General features: G+C 45.3%; 1 protein-coding gene across 3 annotated transcripts in view; it reads right to left on the bottom strand.

Annotated features, from left to right (window-relative positions):
- The window catches only part of DEK (DEK proto-oncogene), a 1,116,206-nt gene that overhangs the window by 753,981 nt on the left and 341,222 nt on the right, over positions 1 to 21,003 (bottom strand). The gene's annotated exons all lie outside the window — the stretch shown is intronic.

Here is a 21,003-nt window from a genome sequence, read left to right on the forward strand (position 1 = left end):
ACGTCTGGGATTTTTCTTACGATTGGAAGGGGTGTGGCAAAAGGAATGAAATATCCTCTGGAAATACTTTGACCCAGCTGTCTTATTTTGAGCTAGGCGTCTGGGTAAAAAGATAAGCGACCCCCAACTACCTCCTGAGCAGGACAGTCAGGCCGCCTCTCCAGGAGCACTGGTAGGGCTTCCCAGAGAAGTGATCTGTCACCCTGTTGTTGGGAACCACCCCCCTGCTGCAAGGGCGGCACCTTCCATTATCACCCCGCTTGCCCCTTGAGGGGGGGGGGGGTTCAACACGTGTGTCCTGAAAGGCTCCTTGGGCTTTTCGGAACCGCATTTTTCCTCCCCGTTGACCTTTGGGATAGGGTCGGGTAGGGGTGGAAAAACAGACCCAGATGACAGTCTTTGTCCTGTTCACATCTGGTTAGAGTTTCCTTCACTTTAGGCCTGAAAAGGGACGAGCCAAAGGGAGTGTTCGGAGTCCAAGTCATCCTTCATGAAGGAACACAAGCGCATCCAGGAAAGTCTCCCAAGAGCGATTCCTGTACCCGCTGCCCTACTCGTTACATCAGCTGCATAGGACAGGAGACTCATGGATGAGTTGACAATAGAATTAAAGGTAGCAAGCTGGGCAGCAACTTTGTTGGAAGATCCTGCAGCCACTGTACCCTGAAAAGCATCTCTCAGCTCCTTAAGGAGATCGCTTTGTAATCTAGTGAAATGAGTTAAACAGTTCAATGAACTGACAGCAAAGGTGATGAACTGAACATGCGCTTCCCATATCCATCTATAATCCTGGAGTCTCTATTAGGAGGATGGATAGACTAGGAAGTCTCAAATTTCCTTCTTGGTGGCCGCTGCCACCATCATGGCATCAACCAGAACACTTTTAAATGTTTTGCACAGAGGGGCAGAAATAAACCTATTAAGCGTCCTACAGACAGGCTCCATAGTATCTGAAGACTCCAACGCCCCTTGTGAGACCAGCTACATCAACTCATCGAAGGACGGAGTCACACAAGAGATGGAGGGCAGAGACCAGAAAGCCTTCAGGAGAACCGACTTATCCTCAGTAGTGTCTTTGGACTGCCAGTCACCCTTCTGCCCAAGGATCTCAAGTATTTCAGCAAATGAGATATCCTCAGAGGAGAACTGTGGGGATTCTTCGGACTCATCTAAGTCCGTATGAGATGCGAGAGACTCCTGTGGGGAGTCTGGGTGCTTCCTCTTGCACAATCACTTCCTGGGAACCTCATCAGTGAGGGACTCTGCTGAGGTCTCTGAAGAGCAGGGGCCACCCATTTGGGATTCCTGAGGCTCTGGGTCTCTATGCTTGATAAGAACGTGTGATGCAGAAGCAGGCACTTTTGGGGAGGAGGAGGAGGGGAGACCTGAGGTAGAGGACGTCCGGGGAGACACGACTCTCCTATCATCGAACGCACCCCTGCTCAAATGTGACTGAGCCGATGGATCCAAGGAAACAGTCTACCCCCCACAGCACCGGGACGGTGGGCTCAGTGCCCAAGGTAGGAGTCAAGCTCATCAGAGCCAAGGCCTCTAGTGGGAAAGTCGGAAAGTACAGTTTTGTACCTACCATAAATGTAGATGTTCGAGGATCCACATTGCTGCAGTCCTAACTATTGGGTAGTCCGCTGTCCAGTCGGCCCGAATACCAAAGTATAAGGCTGACGTCGGTCAGGGCGCATTAGACTGACGTCAGTACGTCAGGGTACTAATGCGCATGACCGACGCCATATCCTCAGTCTTTTCTTGCCCCAGATGTCAGAAGACCCTAAAAAGACAAGGCCCAATATACCTGCACCAAAAATATGTACAATATATACAAAAATATCAGCATATAACCGCACCTACACAACCACCCCTAAACACAGAGGGGAAGGAGGGAGGGTAAATTGGACTGCAGCAATGTGGATCCTCGAACATCTACATTTATGGTAGGTACAAAACTGTACTATGTTCTTCGTTCCACATTGCTGCAGTCCTAACTATTGGGTAGAATCCCAAAGCAGAGGTAAGGGAGGCTGGCAAATCATAAAGAAGCAGGAGCTGACAACATGCCTTGCAAAATAGCTGTGGCAAAACCAGCCCTAGACTTAGAGTAGAGAGGAAGGTGATAATGCTTAGAGAAAGTATGCACTGAACTCCAAGTAGCTGCCTCCAAAATATCCTTAGTTGCCACCCCCCTTAGAAATGCTGTTGAAGTGGCAGTAGCCCTAGTGGAATGAGGCCTAATCCCAGCTGGAATCTCCTTGCCATGATGGGAATAACAAAATGCAATGCAAAACCCAATCCACCTAGAAATAGTTTGTTTTGACACAGGCTTGCCCTGCGAACTCAAAGCAAAAGAAACAAACAACTGCTGAGACTGCCTAAAATCCTTAGTCCTGCTCAAATAATAACGCAATTGCCTGTGCACATCCAAAGTGTGCAAAATCTTTTCCCCTTTATTTTGTGGGTCTGCATAAAAAGTAGGCAAATGAATAGTTTGGTTTAAAGCCACACTAGAAACCACCTTAGGCATAAAAGAAGGATTAGTACGTAATGATACCCTATCCTTATGGAAAATCAAAAAGGGCTCTACTGCCATAAGGGCCTGCAACTCAGACACCCTTCTTGCAGAAGTAATAGCCAACAGAAAAGCAGTCTTCCATGACAAGTATTTCAATTCAGCAGTAGCCGCAGGCTCAAAAGGTTGTAGAGTAAGTTTTTCCAACACAAAATTGAGATCCCGAGCAGGAGTAGGAGCTCTACGTGGGGGTCTTATATTCTTTGCCCCTCTAAGAAACTGCTTGAACAAAGGATGCGAAAACAATGGTGGGTCACAATCATAGTGAGCTGAAATTGCTGCAGCATGAATCTTAATGGAAGAGAAGGACAAACTTTTGTCCAATAACTCAGTAAGATATTGAAGAGCCACACTCAAATTAGGCTCAGAAATCTCCAAATTCTTTGCTGTACTCCAAAATAAAAATCTCTTCCATTTTTCTGCGTACACTTTCCTTGTACTAGGTCTCCTAGCTTCCATAATCACATTTAAAACTTGTTGAGGAAGTTGAGACCTGCTGTGTTTCAACACAGAATATGCCAGGCTGTTAGATGAAGAGAGTGGAGCTTGACATTGAGCAGATGACCGTCCTGAGATAACAGATGTGGAATCAAAGGTAAAGGCCATGGAGGCTTCCTTACCAGACTCCTTAGTAGTGGGTACCAGTGTTGCCGAGGCCAATCTGGAGCTATTAAAATCATCCTTGGCTTGTCTTGTCTGACCTTTAAGAGCACCTTTGGAAGAAGAGGCAGAGGTGGAAAGGCATACACATGAAGATTTTTCCAACTGAAAGAAAGAGCATCCACTTTCCAAGCTGTGTGATGAAACCCCTTTGTGCAAAACTTTGGCAGCTGGTGGTTTAGTGGAGAAGCGAACAGATCTATGTCTGGAGTTCCCCAGGACACTGTCAATTTCTGAAATACATGAAGATCCAGTTTCCACTCGTGGGGATCCATGATTTGTCTGCTTAACACATCTGCTAAGAAGTTCTGTGCTCCCGGCAGAAACCTTGCCTGAAGAGTTAGTTGCAAGCTGAGCGCAGTCTCCCATAAAATCATTGCTTGCCTGCATAGAGGATAAGAATGTGTTCCCCTTGTTTGTTGATGTACCACATGACAGTTGTGTTGTCTGTTAGAATCAACACCTGCCCTGGAAGAAGTAACTCCTTGAAAGCCAGTAATGCAAACTGGACTGCTAACATCTCCTTCATGTTGATATGTAGATGCTGTAGTCTGGCAGGCCACTTGTCTTGTATCCACTTTCCATTTAGATGAGCTCCCCAAGCAATGTCAGAGGCATCTGTCGTTAAAATCTGACTCGCCTCTGGCCGGGTCACAGAGAGTCCCTTGTTTAGGTGACATTCCTGAGCCCACCACAAAAATTCTTTTTGAAGGCAAGGTATTATTTGAATGACAGTGTCCAAATCCTGGCAGTGCTGTGTCCATACATTTTGAGATACCATTGCAGCTTCCTCATATGCAGTTTGGCATTGGGAAGCACCAGAATACAAGATGCCATGAACCCTAATGCTTGAAGGACTGTCCTTGCAGTCAGCACGGACTGATGAGATAGTTGATGGAAGTAAAAGGATAGACTCTTTTGTTTGTCCGGGGTTAAAAGGCCATCTGGGCTGCTGTATTCAGTCTCACACCCAGAAAGCACATGTCTTGAGAGGGTACTAGACTGGACTTTATTTCGTTCACAGAATACCCTAGGCATCTTAGCACTGCTATAACAAATTCCAGATGCTGTAGAAGGTCTTCCTTTTCTTGAGCCAGAATCAGGCAATCGTCCAAGTAAGGATAGATTTGAATTCCTTGTAGCCTGAAATAAGCTATCACTGGAGCCAGAACCTTTGTGAATACTCTGGGCGCAGTAGATAAGCCAAAGGGCAATGCAGAGAACTGATAATGAGAATTTCCAGCTCGAAAACGCAGATACTTCCTGCAACTTAGTCTTATAGGCACATGAAGGTAAGCTTCCTTGAGATCTAAAGTTACCATCCAGTGATCTTTGCCCAGCAGAGGTAAAAGCTGTTGTAACGTCAACATCTTGAACTTTGGAATGTCCAGATAAGTGTTGAGGATAGATAAATCCAAAATTGGTCTCCACGTGTTCCCCTTCTTTGGTACTAGGAACAGGCGAGAATAAAATCCTAGGCCCCTTTCGGATACAGGGACTGGCTGAATGGCCCCTATTTGGAGTAACAGAGAAATTTGCTTGTGAGCCTCTGTCCTTTGTGGAGGAACGTCTGGCATGCCTTTGAAAGGGGGCAATGTATGGAAATAAAACCTGTAACCGTGGTGAATGATATCCAACACCCATCTGTCTTGAGTAATTAAATCCCAATTTTCTTTGAAAAGAGACAGTCTTCCTCCCAAAGGAGCTGCCAGACGAGAATCTACTGGCAGCTGAAAAGGCAGGTCATTGGGTCTGTTTACGAAAGGACTGACCCCTGCCCTCACCAGAAGTCTGAGCAGGTGAACTCCCTGTTCTAGGCCTAAAAGAACCTTGAGCTCTGCCCCTACCACGTCTAGACCTACCCCTAGACTGGGAATCATAAGCAGGATATGTCCATCCCTTAGTAGGCCAATTTCTACTAAACTTCGGTGGCTGCACGTGCAAAAAATCTTTAACAGTTTGCATAGACTTAGCTTTGTCCTCCATTTTCTTTAAAACTGCTTCCACAGGTGAACCAAACAACACATCAGACTGTAAAGGAGCATCCAAAATCCTTGTCTTAACATGCTCAGCTAAATTCTGATCCCTCAACCAGGCATGCCTGCGAAGAACAGAACTAGTGGCAGCCACCCTCGAGGAGGCCTGTACAGCATCAAAACCACATTGCAAAGAATGCTTACCCACTTGTTCAGACACATGAACTAAATCCAGCAACTCTTTACACTCAATACCTTCCGCCAAAGCATCCACCTTAGATTTCAATTGTGAAAGGAGATAATTTTGATATTTTAGCATGTGAAACTGACAATTCAACGCCCTCATGGCTAAAGTGGAAGAAGTATACACTTTCTTTCCCCATCTATCCAAAGCCCTTGCCTCTTTATCAGTGGGAACAGGGTTTTTAACAACAGAGGCCTTAACACCTTTAGGTCCCTGAGAAACAGTTTCTGGGTCTGCCCTAGGACTCTTAAAAAGATACTTATGAGCTTCAGGCACCCTATAGTACCTATCAGGTTTAACAGGAGCAGGAGGCAAAGAATCCGGATTCAGGGAAGCCTCTGCAAAAACATCTTCCACCACATTCAACACAGGAGGTATAGCTAAGGGCCTATGCTGGGGTAAAAACAAAAATTCTCTAAGCCTTTTCCTGGAATCAGAGTAATTCTGGCCTTCCCATTTAAAGTGTTCCCTCATGGAATGCAGAGTCTCTGAAAATGAGAAATCCTCAGGAGGAGAAGCTGTAGGAGTGGAATCATCCACATCAGAATCAGAATAAGGAGGGTACTCTTGCAAATCTTCCGCAGAAGACTCAGAAGCCTCTGAACACTGTTCAAAACTCTCAAACTCAGGTTCCACCCTAGGCCTCTTATCAGGAGGGGGCATAGAACCTCTAATCATAGTAATCAAATCTTCTGCCATTTTAAGCATATGTTTCTTAGGCACAGAACCTGAAGTGCTAGGAGAAGCCCCCACTGAAGCTAAACTTGGCCTACCTCTCAAAGAAGTTTTGGAAACAGAAGGAGAGGCTCTAACTACCTTGGGAAGAGAGGGAAGAACAGTTACCTGAGAAGCCCCTTCAGCCTGGCCTACCTCCTGAGAAGGCACATCCTGTAACAGTAAAGTCTCTGCCTGAGACTCCAAAGAAACTCCTGGCAAAACCACTGGCTCCACTGAGCCTTCTAAAGAACCGACGTCTGGGACTGCCGGTTCATCAACCATAGGCTTTGCTGCTTTGTCCTTGCGCTTTTTGGACGAAGCGGGCGTCGGAGCATCCGACGGCATTTTATAATTGCAACGCTTCCCAAACACTAACCTGGCACAGTCTAACCTTCTCTTAATAGTGCGTTTGTTAAATCTAGCACAAGAGCGGCATCCAACAACGTCGTGCTCAGGCCCTAAACAAGGTATACACAAGGTATGGTAATCCCTATGAGGTATCTGTTTCCCACAAGAAATACAGTTATTCACTTTTTCTGACATCCGGTAAAATACTGAGGCAAGAAAAAAACAAAATGTTCCCCAACGGGGTACTTAGCCAACCTTGATTCGGTCTGAAACTCCGACTTCAGAAAATTTCAGAACGCCAACCTGCACTCGCAAAACTGCTTCTGCATCGGACCATGCGGCAAAAAAGACTGAGGATATGGCGTCGGTCATGCGCATTAGTACCCTGACGTACTGACGTCAGTCTAATGCGCCCTGACCGACGTCAGCCTTATACTTTGGTATTCGGGCCGACTGGACAGCGGACTACCCAATAGTTAGGACTGCAGCAATGTGGAACGAAGAACATCAGACAAGTCGGTTAGACTATCCTCCATGGAACTGACCAGGGTGTCTGCTCCTAGGGTCCCCAATAGTCACAGAGGACAGAGTACACTGAGCTAGAGACACTGGAGCAGGTGTCAGCTCAGAGGGTTCCACTAACATCAGGTCTGCCCCCTCCAGCTCCGAAGGACCAATATGGTTCGGAGGACGAACAGTAATAGTCGAAATGGTCTTCGGCTCCAAAGCCATTTTGGCCGAAGCTGATATATTTGGCTAATGGTGCCAACAGCTTCTGTACCACATAATCCAAGTCCAGATCCGACAGGTTGATAGAAGAGACACAACTGTACCGAAGGGGATACAGACTGGAAAATAGTACACTCTGGAGCTTCGGAGACCAGTTCCAAGACTGGGGACCAGCTCCGAAGGCAGTGGAGCCGAAGTTGATAACTTCTCTGATTTTTAAGTCAGAAGTCTTGGAAGACTTTGGAAAGATCCTGGTCACGCAGTTTCCAGAAAAGAAGGCTTCAACAAGCCTCTATTAGTTTTCTTTTGCTTTCCTGCAGGAACCTAGAGCAGAAAGAATGACAAATGGCAAAATTGTCTTGCAAACGCAGAGCCCCTAGACAATAAACACAGTGGCATGGCTGTCTGACGTTTTCTGGCCAAACTTTGGACACTTTTTGAACCCAGATTTGGGATGTTTATCTTGATCAGCCACAGTAAATACAGAAAAATATTTACTGTGAACACGCAAAAAACTACAACAGTAAATTCTAAGTAGCAATACAGGCAAGCCTTAATAAAAGCAGGCTAAACACACTCACAGATCTAGTTATACCAGACAAGCAGACTATACAACACAGATAGCCGCTAATAATTTTATTTAATACGAACACTACTAAGCCTAAGAAGGCAAGATATACCACACACAATCTCAGAAAATACAACTGAGAAAGAGAGAAAGGTCACTAAATAACCTTCTCTATACCACAAAGTTTACTGTACAAGCCTTATGTAAAAACTCTCAAGGCTAGCCAGACCACAGCTAGAAGAATTACTAACTAGACCTGAGAGAGACCAACTAGAAATATATTGTAAATGGGAAGGGAAAACACTCAAGCTAAGAGAGCTTTATAAACAATGCTAAGTACTATACTACCCATCAGAAAACTTTTAGAAAAGGCTTTAAAGAAAATTTTTGCTCATCTGGCCCGAGCTAATGTCAGAACCTCTGATCTGTTGCAGCGGCAAACTATTTCTGAGGTAATTCACAGGTGCATCATGGGATAGTTCCTTGGCCTCAAACTATTAGAAGACCTTGAGCTTTGCAAGTGACTGTATTGGAGCCAAGGGATCGGCACCGAACCCATCAGTAAAGAATGAATAGCGCAATAAAACTTCACATCATTACTTAGTCTTCTCACTGCGTATCTTCAGAAACTATAGTGTGTTTTTTAGTACTAAACGGCGAAAACTGCATGCTGGGATAAATTAGGCCTGAAAATATGGATTTTTATTTTTTTGGGAGAAAAAAGCACAGTTGGGAGGTCTGGACAAGTATTCCACAGCTGCTGGATTGCCCTTGCGCTTGGGAGAGCCACTCTTACCATCTTAACAGCAGATTTAGAATGAGAAAGACTAAGCCCCACGTTAAACCAAACAAATTTTCACAATCTGAAGTGAGACTGCAAGATACTTTTTTTTTTTTTGACAGGAGTATCCAAAGCACATAAAACTCAAATCAGGGGTATCCATTTTGGGTACAGGCATCATATTATGGCTAGACAAAGGAGCACAGCTGAAGTCTACAGATTTTACAGTCTCTCTGATAAATGTTTATATTTTTTTCATTTTTGTCACCGTTTTCTAACAGTGAGAGTACTACCTCACATTTTTACTGAAAGCTGAAGGAGTTAAAATTCTATTTGGTATTCAGACTTTGTTAAATTGGATGCCCCGATTTTTGGCTGGATGTACCCATTTTTAAGGTTTTTTGTACCCATTTTCAATGTCTGCATGTTGAGAAGTATAGACACTTATTCCCCAATCCACAGTAGCTGAGAGGACGACAAGAGGAATCCAAGGATGTGGACGAGCAGACAGAGGAACCTGACCCACTGCATAATCATCCACCTGTGGTTAAAACAAAGCAGCAACCTATTGAGGCAAAGGCAACCCGTAAATTTTCATTTGTTTTAAATGACCAGAGGAAGGAAGAACTAAACAGATGCGCTGTTCCATGGTAAATTCAAAAAGCAAGTCTGAAGCCTGGGCAGCAATGACAGCAATAGTCAGTAAATGGCTAAAAATTTTCACCAAATACACTGACAAGCGGATGGCCCCAGCCACTGTCTGGTTAAGTGACTTGCACAAGGTCAGATAAATGACATACACCAGTACTGTGCCCCAACCCCCTCCTCCCAAGAGGCCTCATCTGCCCAGCGATCAATAAATGCTAGCCAATCACTGATTCCTGAAAGTCAACACCGTTTCGTGGCAGGAAAGCTCTGAAGGGCTTTGTGCCAAAAAGTACAGTTTTGTACCTACCATAAATGTAGATGTTCGAAGATCCACATTGCTGCAGTCCTTACACTTGGGTAGTCCGCTGTCCTCGGTCGGCCCGAATATCAAAGTATTAGGCTGACGTCGGTCAAGGCGCTTAAGACTGACATCAGGACGTCAGGGTACAAATGCGCATGACAGACGTCATATCCTCAGTCTTTTCTTGCCCCAGATGTCAGAAGACCCTAAACAGAAAGGTCAAAACCAAAAGACAGCAAAAACCAACCAACCACCCTTGCACTAATATGTACAATATATACAATATCCACAATATTCACAACCCAAACCACACAACCGCCTCTAACTACAGAGGGGAAGGAGGGAGGGTAAATTGGACTGCAGCAATGTGGATCTTCGAACATCTACATTTATGGTAGGTACAAAACTGTACTATGTTCTTCATCTCACATTGCTGCAGTCCTTACACTTGGGTAGAATCCCAAAGCAGAGGTAAGGGAGGATGGCAAAACTATAAAGCAGTAGGAGCTGCCAAAATGCCCTGTAAAATAGCAGTGGCAAAACCAGCCCTAGATTTAGAGTAAAGTGGAAGGTGGCAATGCTTAGAGAAAGTATGCACTGAACTCCAATTAGCTGCCTCCAAAATATCTTTAGTAGCCACCCCCCTTAAAAAAGCTGTAGAAGTGGCAGTAGCCCTAGTGGAATGAGGCCTAATCCCAGCTGGAATCTCCTTACCATGATGGGAATAACAGAAAGCAATACAAAACCCAATCCACTTTGAAATAGTTTGTTTTGACACAGGCTTGCCCTGAGAACCCAAAGCAAATGAAACAAATAACTGCTGAGACTGCCTGAACCCTTTAGTTCTGCTTAAATAATATCGCAACTGCCTGTGTATATCCAAGGTGTGCAAAATCTTTTCCCCTTTATTTTGGGGGTTTGCATAAAAAGTAGGCAAATGAATAGTTTGGTTTAAAGCCACACTAGAAACCACTTTAGGCATAAAGGAAGGATTAGTACGTAAAGATACCCTATCCTTATGGAAAATTAAGAAAGGCTCAACCGCCATAAGGGCCTGTAATTCAGAAACCCTTCACGCAGAGGTAATGGCCAACAAAAAAGCAGTCTTCCATGATAAATATTTCAACTCTGCAGTAGCTGCAGGCTCAAAAGGTTGTAGAGTGAGTTTCTCCAACACAAAATTGAGATCCCAAGCAGGAGTAGGAGCTCTACGTGGGGGTCTTGTATTCTTTGCCCCTCTAAGGAATTGCTTAAACAAAGGCTGAGAAAACAATGGTGGGTCACAGTCATAGTGAGCAGAAATTGCTGCAGCATGAACCTTAATAGAAGAGAAGGACAAACCCTTGTCCAGTAACTCAGCAAGATATTGAAGAGCCACACTTAAATTAGGCTTAGAAACATCAAATTCCTTTGCTGCACTCCAAAATAAAAATCTCTTCCATTTATCTGCGTACACTTTCCTTGTACTAGGCCTTCTGGCCTCCAAAATAACATTCAAAACTTGCTGTGGAAGCCGAGACCCTCCAGGGTTTAAAACAGAATATGCCAGGCTGTTAGGTGAAGAGAGTGAAGTTTGACATTGAGCAAATGACTGTTCTCCTGAGACAGCAGGTGTGGAATCGAAGGCAAAGGCCATGGAGGCTCCCGTATCAGACTTCTCAGTAATGGGTACCAGTGCTGTCGAGGCCAATCTGGAGCTATTAAAATCATCTTTGGCTTGTCCTGCCTGACCTTTGGGAGGAGAGGCAGAGGTGGAAAGGCATACACATGAAGATTGCTCCAATTGAAAGAAAGAGCATCCACTTTCCAAGCTGTGGGATGAAACCTTTTTGTGCAAAACTGTGGCAGCTGGTAGTTTAGTGGAGAAGCGAACAGATCTATGTCTGGAGTTCCCCATGACATTGTCAATTTCTGAAATACATGAGTATCCAATTTCCACTCGTGGGGATCCATAATTCGTCTGCTCAACACATCTGCTAAGGAGTTCTGTGCTCCCGGCAGAAACCTTGCCTGAAGATTTAGCTGTAAACTGAGAGCAGTCTCCCACAAAAACATTGCTTGCCTGCATAGAGGATAAGAATGTGTTCCCCCTTGCTTGTTGATGTACCACATGACAGTTGTGTTGTCTGTTAGAACCAACACCTGCCCTGGAAGAAGTAAATCCTTGAAAGCTATTAATGCAAATTGGACTGCTAACATCTCCTTCAAGTTGATATGCAGATGTTGAAGTCTGGCAGGCCACGTGTCTTGTATCCACTTTCCATTTAGATGAGCTCCCCAAGCTTTGTCTGAGGCATCTGTCGTTAGAATCTGACTCGCCTCTGGCCGGGTCACAGAGAGTCCCTTGTTTAGGTGACATTCCTGAGCCCACCACAAAAATTCCTTTTGAATGCAAGGTATTATCTGAATGACAGTGTCCATATCTTGGCAGTGCTGTGTCCATACATTTTTGAGATACCATTGTAGCTTCCTCATATGCAGTTTGGCATTGGGAAGCACCAGAATACAAGATTCCATGAACCCCAAGGCTTGAAGGACTGTCCTTGCAGTCAGCCTGGACTGACGAGACAATTGATGGAAGTAAAGGGAAAGATTCTTTTGTTTGTCCGGGGTCAAAAAGGCCATCTGGGATGCTGTATTTCAGTCTCACACCCAGAAAGCACATGTCCTGAGAGGGTACTAGACTGGACTTTATTTCGTTCACAGAATACCCCAGGCATCTTAGCACTGCTATCACATATTGCAAATGAAGAAGTTCGTCCTTTCCTTGGGCCAGAATCAGGCAATCGTCCAAATAAGGATAGATCTGTATTCCTTTTAGCCTGAAGAAAGCTATCACTGGAGCCAGAACCTTCGTGAACACTCTGGGCGCAGTAGATAAGCCAAAGGGCAATGCAGAGAACTGACAATGAGAAGTCCCAGCTCGAAAACGCAGATACTTCCTGCAACTTAGCCTGATAGGAACATGAAGGTAAGCCTCCTTGAGATCCAGAGTCACCATCCAGTGATCTTTGCCCAGCAGAGGTAAAAGCTGTTGTAACGTCAACATTTTGAACTTGGGAATGTCCAGATAAGTGTTGAGGATAGATAAATCCAAAATTGGTCTCCACGTGTTCCCCTTCTTTGGTACTAGGAACAGGCGAGAATAAAATCCTAGGCCCACTTCTGGCAGAGGGACCGGCTGTATGGCCCCTATTTGAAGCAGCAGAGAAATTTGTTTGTGAGCCTCTATTCTTTGCTGAGGAGGAACGCCTGGCATGCCTTTGAAAGGAGGCAAGGTATGGAAATAAAACCTGTAACCTTGGTGTATGATATCCAATACCCATCTGTCCTGGGTAATTAAACTCCAATTTTCTTTGAAAAGTGCCAACCTTCCTCCCAAAGGTGCTGCCAGACAAGAAGGCTCTGGCAGCTGAAAAGGTAGGTCCATTGGGCCTGTTTACGAAAGGACTGGCCCCTGCCCTCACTCGAAGACTGTGCAGGTGAACTCCCTGTTCTAGGTCTGAAAGAGCCCTGAGCTCTGCCCCTACCACGTCTAGCTCTTCCCCTAGACTGTGAATCATAAGAAGGGTACGTCCACCCCTTAGCAGGCCAATTCCTACTAAACTTCGGAGGCTGAACTTGCAAAAAATCTTTAACAGCCTGCATAGACTTAGCCTTGTCTTCCATTTTCTTTAAGACTGCCTCCACAGGTGAACCAAACACCACAGACTGTAAAGGAGCATCTAAAATCCTTGTCTTAACATGGTCAGATAAATTCTGATCCCTCAGCCAGGCGTGCCTGCGAAGAACTGACCCAGTGGCAGCCACCCTAGACGAGGCCTGTACAGCATCAAAACCACATTGTAAAGAATGCTTACCCACCTGTTCAGAAATATGTACCAAATCTTGCAATTCTTTACACTCAATGCCTTCCGCCAGAGCATCTACCTTAGACTTCAATTGAGAAAGAAGATAGTTTTGATATTTCAACATGTGAAGCTGGCAATTCAAAGCCCTCATAGCTAAGGTGGAAGAAGTATAGACTTTCTTTCCCCATCTATCCAAAGCTCTGGCCTCTTTATCTGGAGGAACCGGATTTTTTACAACAGAGGCCTTGACGCCCTTAGGTCCTTGACTAACAGTTTCTGGGTCCGCCCTAGGACTCTTATAAAGATATTTATGAGCTTCAGGCACCCTGTAATACCTGTCCGGTTTAACAGGAGCAGGAGGCAAAGAATCAGGATTAAGTGAAGCCTCTGCAAACACATCTTCCACAACATCCAGAACAGGTGGTATAGCCAAAGGCCTATGCTGGGGTAAAAGCAAAAATTCCCTAAGCCTTTTCCTGGAATCAGAGAAGTCCTGACCTTCCCACTTAAAATGTTCCCTCATGGAATGAAGAGTCTCTGAAAAGAAAAATCCTCTGGAGGAGAAGCAGAAGGAGTAGAATCATCCACATCAGAATCAGAATAAGGAGAATACTCCTGCAAGTCTTCAGCCGAAGACTCTGAAACATCCGAAGCCTGCTCAAAACTCCCCAACTCTGCTTCCACCCTAGGCCTCTTATCAGGAGGGGGCAAAGAACCTCTAATCAAAGTAATTAAATCTTCTGCCATTTTAAGCATGTGCTTCTTGGGCACAGATCCTGATGAACTAGGAGTGACACCAACAGAAGCTAAACCTGGCCTGCCTCTGGGAGAAGCCTTGGAAACAGAAGGAGAGGGCCTACCCACCCTAGGAAGGGAGTACAGTAACCTGAGAAGCCCCTTCAGCCTGACCTGCCTCCTGAGAGGCCACATCCTGCAATATCAAAGTCTCCCCCTGGGACTCCAGAGAAGCCTCCGGTGGAACCACCGGTTCCACTGACGCCTCTAAAGAACCGGCGTCAGGTACGGACGACTCTTCTTGCCTGGGTTTAGCTGCTTTGTCTTTACGCTTCTTCGAAGAAGCGGGCGTCGGAGCATCCGACGGCATATTATAATTGCACCCCTTCCCGAAGACCAACCTGGCACAATCTAACCTTCGCTTAATAGTGCGCTTATTGAACCTAGCACAAAAGCGACACCCAACAACGTCGTGCTCAGGCCCCAAACAAGGAATACACAAAGTATGATAATCTCCATGCAGTATCTGTTTCCCACAAGAAATACAGTTATTCACTTTTTCTGACATCCGGTAATCCACTGAGGCAAGAAAAAACTAAAATATTCCCCAACGGGGTACTTAGCCAACTTTGACTCGGTCTGAAACTCCGAATTCGAAAAATTTCAGAACGCCGAACGGCACTTGCAACGCTGCTTCTGCATCGGACCATGCGGCAAAAAAGACTGAGGATATGACGTCGGTCATGCGCATTTGTACCCTGACGTCCTGATGTCAGTCTTAAGCGCCTTCACCGACGTCAGCCTAATACTTTCATATTCGGGCCGACCGAGGACAGCGGACTACCCAAGTGTAAGGACTGCAGCAATGTGAGATGAAGAACATCAAGACTATTCTCTCCCACCTTGCTCAAACCAATGGATTGGACACATGAAAATGATCTTAAGCTTTGGAAGGTAAACTGCAATTATAATCCAGGCAGGATGTAACCTACATAAATAGTACAGTTGTGTACCTACCATAAATGTAGATGTTAGAGTGTATTCACTGTTGCAGTCATTACTCTTGGGTTATCCTGCTGGCAGACCACCCCCGGTTGGCCAGAATTCCAAAGTCTAGGTCATGCGTCGGTTGCTGTCGCCTCTCCCCTGACGTCAGTGCGCCAGGGGTATACAAGATGCAGCAGATGCGATTTTCTTCAGTTTTTCTTGCCCCAGATGTAAGGTGCCCCCAAATTGGAAGGCTGAAAAATATGCCAATAAAAATGCATGCACAGTTTCTTTCTTCTACAAGCAAATACACCAAATAGGTTGTATAGGATAGAGAAGTGCAGATAAGTCCCAGCAAAGAAAAAGGGGAATGGTGGGTGGGTGACCTGGACTGCAACAGTGAATACACTTGAACATCTACATTTATGGTAGGTACACAACTGCACTATGTTAGTGTTTCACTGTTGCAGTAATTACTCTTTGGTTGATTCCCAAAGCCGAGGATGGGTGGCTGGGATAAATGGGATTAGGAGAGGCTATGAGGCCCTGCAGAACTGCAGTGGCAAAGCCTGCTCTGGACTTAGAGTAAATAGGTAAGTGGTAGTGCTTTGTGAAGGTGTGCACTGAACTCCAAGTTGCAGCCTCCAAGATATCTTTGGTTGATACTCCTCTGAGGAAGGCTGCTGAAGTGGCTGCTGCTCTGGTGGAATGAGGCCTAATGCCCTTAGGCACTGATTTGCCACGTTGAAAATAGCAGAAATGTATGCAATGGCCTATCCATTTAGAAATGGTCTGTTTTGAGATGGCCTTTCCTGGTCATCCTGCAGCATATGACACAAAGTTGCTCAGTCTTTCTGAAAGCTTTAGTTCTGTCCAAGTAGAAGCATAACTGCCTGTCTATGTCCAAAGAATGCAAAATTTTCTCACCCTTGTTCTGTGGATTTGGATAAACGGTAGGCAAGTGAATGGTTTGGTTGAGTGCCACACTGGACACCACCTTAGGCATAAATGTAGGGTTTTGTCCTCAGAGAAACCCTGCCTGGATGAAAAATGATGAAAGGTTCCACAGCCATGAGTGCTTGTAACTCCAAGACTCACCTTGCAGAAGTTATTGCTAGGAGCAGAGCTGTTTTCCAGGATAAAAATTTTACATCTGTTGTTGATGCTGGCTCAAAAGGAGGCAGTGTGAGTTTTCCAAAACATAATTGATGTCCCAGGCCGGAATTGGTGCTCTCCTTGGAGGTCTGTTTTTGGCCTCTCTGAGGTACTGCCTTATTAAAGGATGAGAAAAGATAGGTGGGTCCCTATTGTAATGGGCTGAAATGGCAGAGGCATGAATCTTAATAGATAAGAAAGGCCTTTGTTTAGCATCTCAGTTAGGTATCGTAAAATCTGAGGGATATTTGGTACACACGTGCCAATGCCTTGTTCCAGATTCCAAGCACAGAATCTCTTCCATTTTTCTGCATGAGATTTTCTGGTACTGGGCCTCATGGCCTCCAAGATAACATCATGACAGCTTTTGAAAGAGGAGTGTTCTGAATGGCTACATTATCCGCCATGCTGCCAGATTTAAGGTCCAGAGTTGGCTGTGCAGTATCTGTTTTGTTGGGTCAGCAAGTGAGAAGTTTGAGGCAATATCCATGCTGGACCGTGAGACGAGCTCTTTAGGATTTTGTACCAGTGCTGGCGTGGCCAGTCTGGTGCAATCAGTATCATGTTTGGCTTCGCTTGTCTGACCTTTAGGAGTACCCTGGGACGGAAAGGCAGTGGGGAAAAGCATATAATGTTAGATCTTTCCAGCTGAAGGATAGGGCGTCCACTTTCCATGCTTGCTTGTGATAAATCCTTGTGCAAAATCTCTGCAATTGGCAGTTGTGAGGGGAGGCAAATAGATCAATGTCTGGGCATCCCCATTTTCTTATTGCTGAAAACTTGTGGATCCAGTTTCCATTCGTGGGGATCCATGAGGTTTCTGCTTAGTTCGTCTGCCAGAGTATTTGTTTTTCCTGGCAGGAATTGTGCTTGCAGGTGAACTTGCAAAGCCAATGCTGTGTCCTATAAAGTCATTGCTCGTTTGCAGAGGGGGTAGGAGTGTGTACCTCCTTGCTTGTTTATGTACCATATGACCGTAGCGTTGTCTGTCTATCAGTAACTGTCCTGGATGAAGCAGGTCTTTGAAAGCTGTCAGGGCATTTTGAACAGCTAGCATCTCTTTTTGATTGATGTGAAGATGCATCTGGTTTGCAGGCCATGTGCCCTGAATACATTTTCCTGCTATATGGGCCCCCCAGGCATAATCTGATGCATCCGTTGTCAGTGTCTGTCTGGCTGTGGGTAAACTGAATGGCAGACCCTTGTTGGGGTGACAGGCTTCTGCCCACCATCGAAACTCCTGTTGCAGGCAGGGAATGAGTGCAATTACAGTCTCCAGGCTGTGGCAATGCTGAGTCCAAACACTTTTTAGATACCATTGTAGTTTCCTCATATGCAGTCTGGCATATGGAATTAGTAGAATGCAGGATGTCGTGAATTCCAAGGCCTGCAGGATTTTCCTTGCAGATAAGTGGGATTTTGTTGCCAATTTCTTGAAGTAAGTAGTCAGTTTATTTTGTTAGTCTGGCGTGAGATAAGCCATCTGGGCAGTTGTATTTAAGCTTGCACCCAGGAAAATTCTCTTGAGGGCACTAGTTTTGATTTTTCGTTTACTGTGTACCCTAAGCCAATTAGTAATCGTTTTACAAACGCCAGATGCTTTAGAAGAATGTCTTTGTTCTCTGCTTGAATTAGGTAGTCGTCCAAGTGGGGATATATTTGAACTCCTGCAAAACGCAATTACTGGTGCCAGGCATTTTGTGAAAACCCTGGGCGCAGTAGATAAGCCAAAGGGCAGTGTAGAGAATTGGTAATGCATTGAGCCAGCTATGAATCTGAGGTATCTTCTGCAAGATTGTCTGATTGGGACATGCAGGTATGCCTCTTTTAGGTCCAAAGTTACGAGCCAGGCCTTCTTGCCCAGCATGGGCAGTAGCTGCTGTAGAGTCAACATCTTGAACTTTGGAACTTCCAGAAAAGTATTTAGTATAGGCAGGTCCAGTATTGGTCTCCAGGTTTTGTCCTTTCTGGGTACTAGGAAAAGTCTGGAGTAAAATCCTTGCCCCTGCTCTTGTTGTGGTACTTGCTGAATGGCCCTCATTGTCCATGAGGACTGTAATTTATTTTTGTGCCTCTGCCCATTGATTGTGTGGCAGGTCTGGCATACACCTTTTGACCTTGGTAGTGTGTGAAAATGGAACCTGTAGCCTTGGGACAGTATGTTCAGGACCCATTTGTCTTGGGTAATCATTTGCCAATTTGATGAAAAAAGTGCTAATTTTCCCCCTAAGGGGGCTGCCAAAAGAAAAGTGCTTGGATCTGGTAGAGGAAAGTCATTGGGACCGTTTCCTGTAAGGTTGTGATTTGTCTTCTCCGCTTTTGGAGGTAGGAGCACCCCAATGTTTAGGCCTGTATGAGCCTTGGGGCTGATATCTGCCTCTGGGACACCTGTATCTGCCTCTGTGGTCTGACACTGGAAAGGACCAATTTTAAGAAGGCCAGTTCCTGCTAAACCTGGGTGGCTGTACCTGTAAGAAATCCGACTGTCTGCATGGATTTTGCTTTATTCTCCATTTTTTTCAACACCTCTTCTGCTTTAGTACCAAACAAAGTATCATGCTGTAAAGGTGCATCTAATACCTTTGCTTTAACATGATCAGGCAGATTCTGTTCCTTTAACCAACCATACCTTCTAATAACAGAACCTGTAACAGCGGCCCTGCAAGAGGCCTCCAGTGAATCATAACCACATTGCGAAGTATGCTTTCAACCTTGTTCAGCTGCATTAAATAAATCCTGCAATTCCTTGTTCTCTGAACATTCAGTATTTGTCAGCAATTTCTGTTTAAGCAGTGACGTTAAATATAGGTGATATTTAAGCATATGAAATTGACAATTTAAAGCCCTTACAGCCAGGGTAGCAGAAGTTTAAACTCCCCCCCCCCCCCATCTGTCTAGAGCCCTAGAATCCCTATCAGAGGGGACTGGGTTTTTTGCAGTGGAAGCTTTAACCCCTTTGGAACCCTGAGATAGTTTCTGGGTCAGCAGCGAGGTTTTTATATAGGAAGTTATGAGAATCCAGGACCCTGTAGTATCTGTCTGGCTTAGCAGGTGCAGGGGGTAAAGAGTCCGGGGACAGCCCGGACTCTGAAAATACATCTACAATGTCTACAACAGGTGGAATAGCAAAGGGTCTGTGCTGAGGAAGTAGCAGAAAGTCTCCGCCTTTTCTTAGATTCAGAATAATCTTGGCTCTCCCAGTGGAAATGCTCCCTCACGGTATGCAGGGTTTCCCCAAAAGAGTAATCCTCAGGAGGAGAGGCTGAAGGAATGGATTCTTCAGCATCACAATCCTCATAGGGAAGCATGGAATAATCCTGTTCAGAAGAGGAATCAGAGGAAATAGAAACCTGAAACCTGATCAGAAGAAACATACCGTCTCTTGCCTAGGCCTCTTAGGAGGGGGATAGGAGCCCCTGATCAAACTAATTAGGTCTTCGGCCATTTTTAAGCATCTGTTTTTTAGGCATGGAAGTCAAGAGTAGGACAATGCTGTACTTGTTTCTTTGTCTTTAGAGCTGCTTTAGTCTTTGAAGCTGAAGATGGCTTAATATATAGTTGTGTAGGTCTGAAGACACCCTCAAAAGCCGAAGCCTGCTCAGCGGCACCAGACCCATCTGAGGAAATTATTTCCGAGTGTCCAATACCTTGAGTATCCAGAGGCCCAGTCGGCTCCACGTGGGAGTCTGAAGCGCCCTGTGGCTCTCAGGTAGCGGGCGCCAGGGGCTGCGAAAGCACCTCGAGAACCGGCGACTGGCCTGGCAGAGGCTTCAATTTTGTACCTCGGATGTCTACCCTTTTCCTTGCGTTTTTTGTAAACTCCAGTTGTCGGCTGGTCCGACGGCATCATATAATTAAATCTTCGGCCAAAGTAATGAAATGCAAAATCGAACCGACGCTTGATAGTGCGTTGCTTAAAGCTAGCACAAATCCGACAGCTAGCAACGTTGTGATCAGGGTCTAGGCAAGGAATACAGTAAGAGTGAAAATCCTTATGAGGTATTTGCTTCCCACAAGAAATACAATTGTTAACTATCTGTCTGGAGCAAGAAAAAAAGTTTCCCCAATGGGGTACTTGCTTTAATGAAGACTTCGGTTCTGAAAGTCGGATTTGAAAATCTCAGGAGTCGGCCGAAGGGCACTTGTGAACTGCTTTTGCTTCAGGCACCGCGCGGCAAGAAAGACTGAAGAAAATGGAGTCAGCTGCATCTTGTATACCCCTGGCGCACGGACGTCAGGGAAGAGGTTACAGCAACCGACGCCGAACCTAGACTTTGGAATTCTGGCTGACCAAGGGTGGCCTGCCAGCAGGATAATCCAAGAGTAATGACTGCAATAGTGAAACACGATGAACATCTAAGGCTACTGTAGCAGGGATTCACTGAAAAACATCCAAGTTGCTCAGAGGCAACTTAAATCACTGAAAGTACTCCACAAGCATAACAACCTATCCCAGGACAAAACTTCAGTAAGTTTTTTTTAAACACCTTCCTTTACAAGTACAGGAAAATATGAATGCCCTGCAGTCTGCAGAATGCCACCACTGGTGCTAGGCACTTTGTGAAAACCCCTGGGGTGGTAGAAAAACCAAAGGGCAAGGCAAAAAACTGAAAGGGTCCAGAAACTACAGAGACTCTTAGACAATCTATGTCTGAGGCCATAAAGGCTTGGGGTAAGACAAAGGGGAAGAGTTTGCTATGTGAGCATCCTGAAGGAGGGTAC

This window comes from Protopterus annectens, chromosome 3.part0 (assembly GCF_019279795.1).
Source record: "Protopterus annectens isolate FY-2018-M chromosome 3.part0, PAN1.0, whole genome shotgun sequence".
NCBI classification, from domain to species: domain Eukaryota; kingdom Metazoa; phylum Chordata; order Ceratodontiformes; family Protopteridae; genus Protopterus; species Protopterus annectens.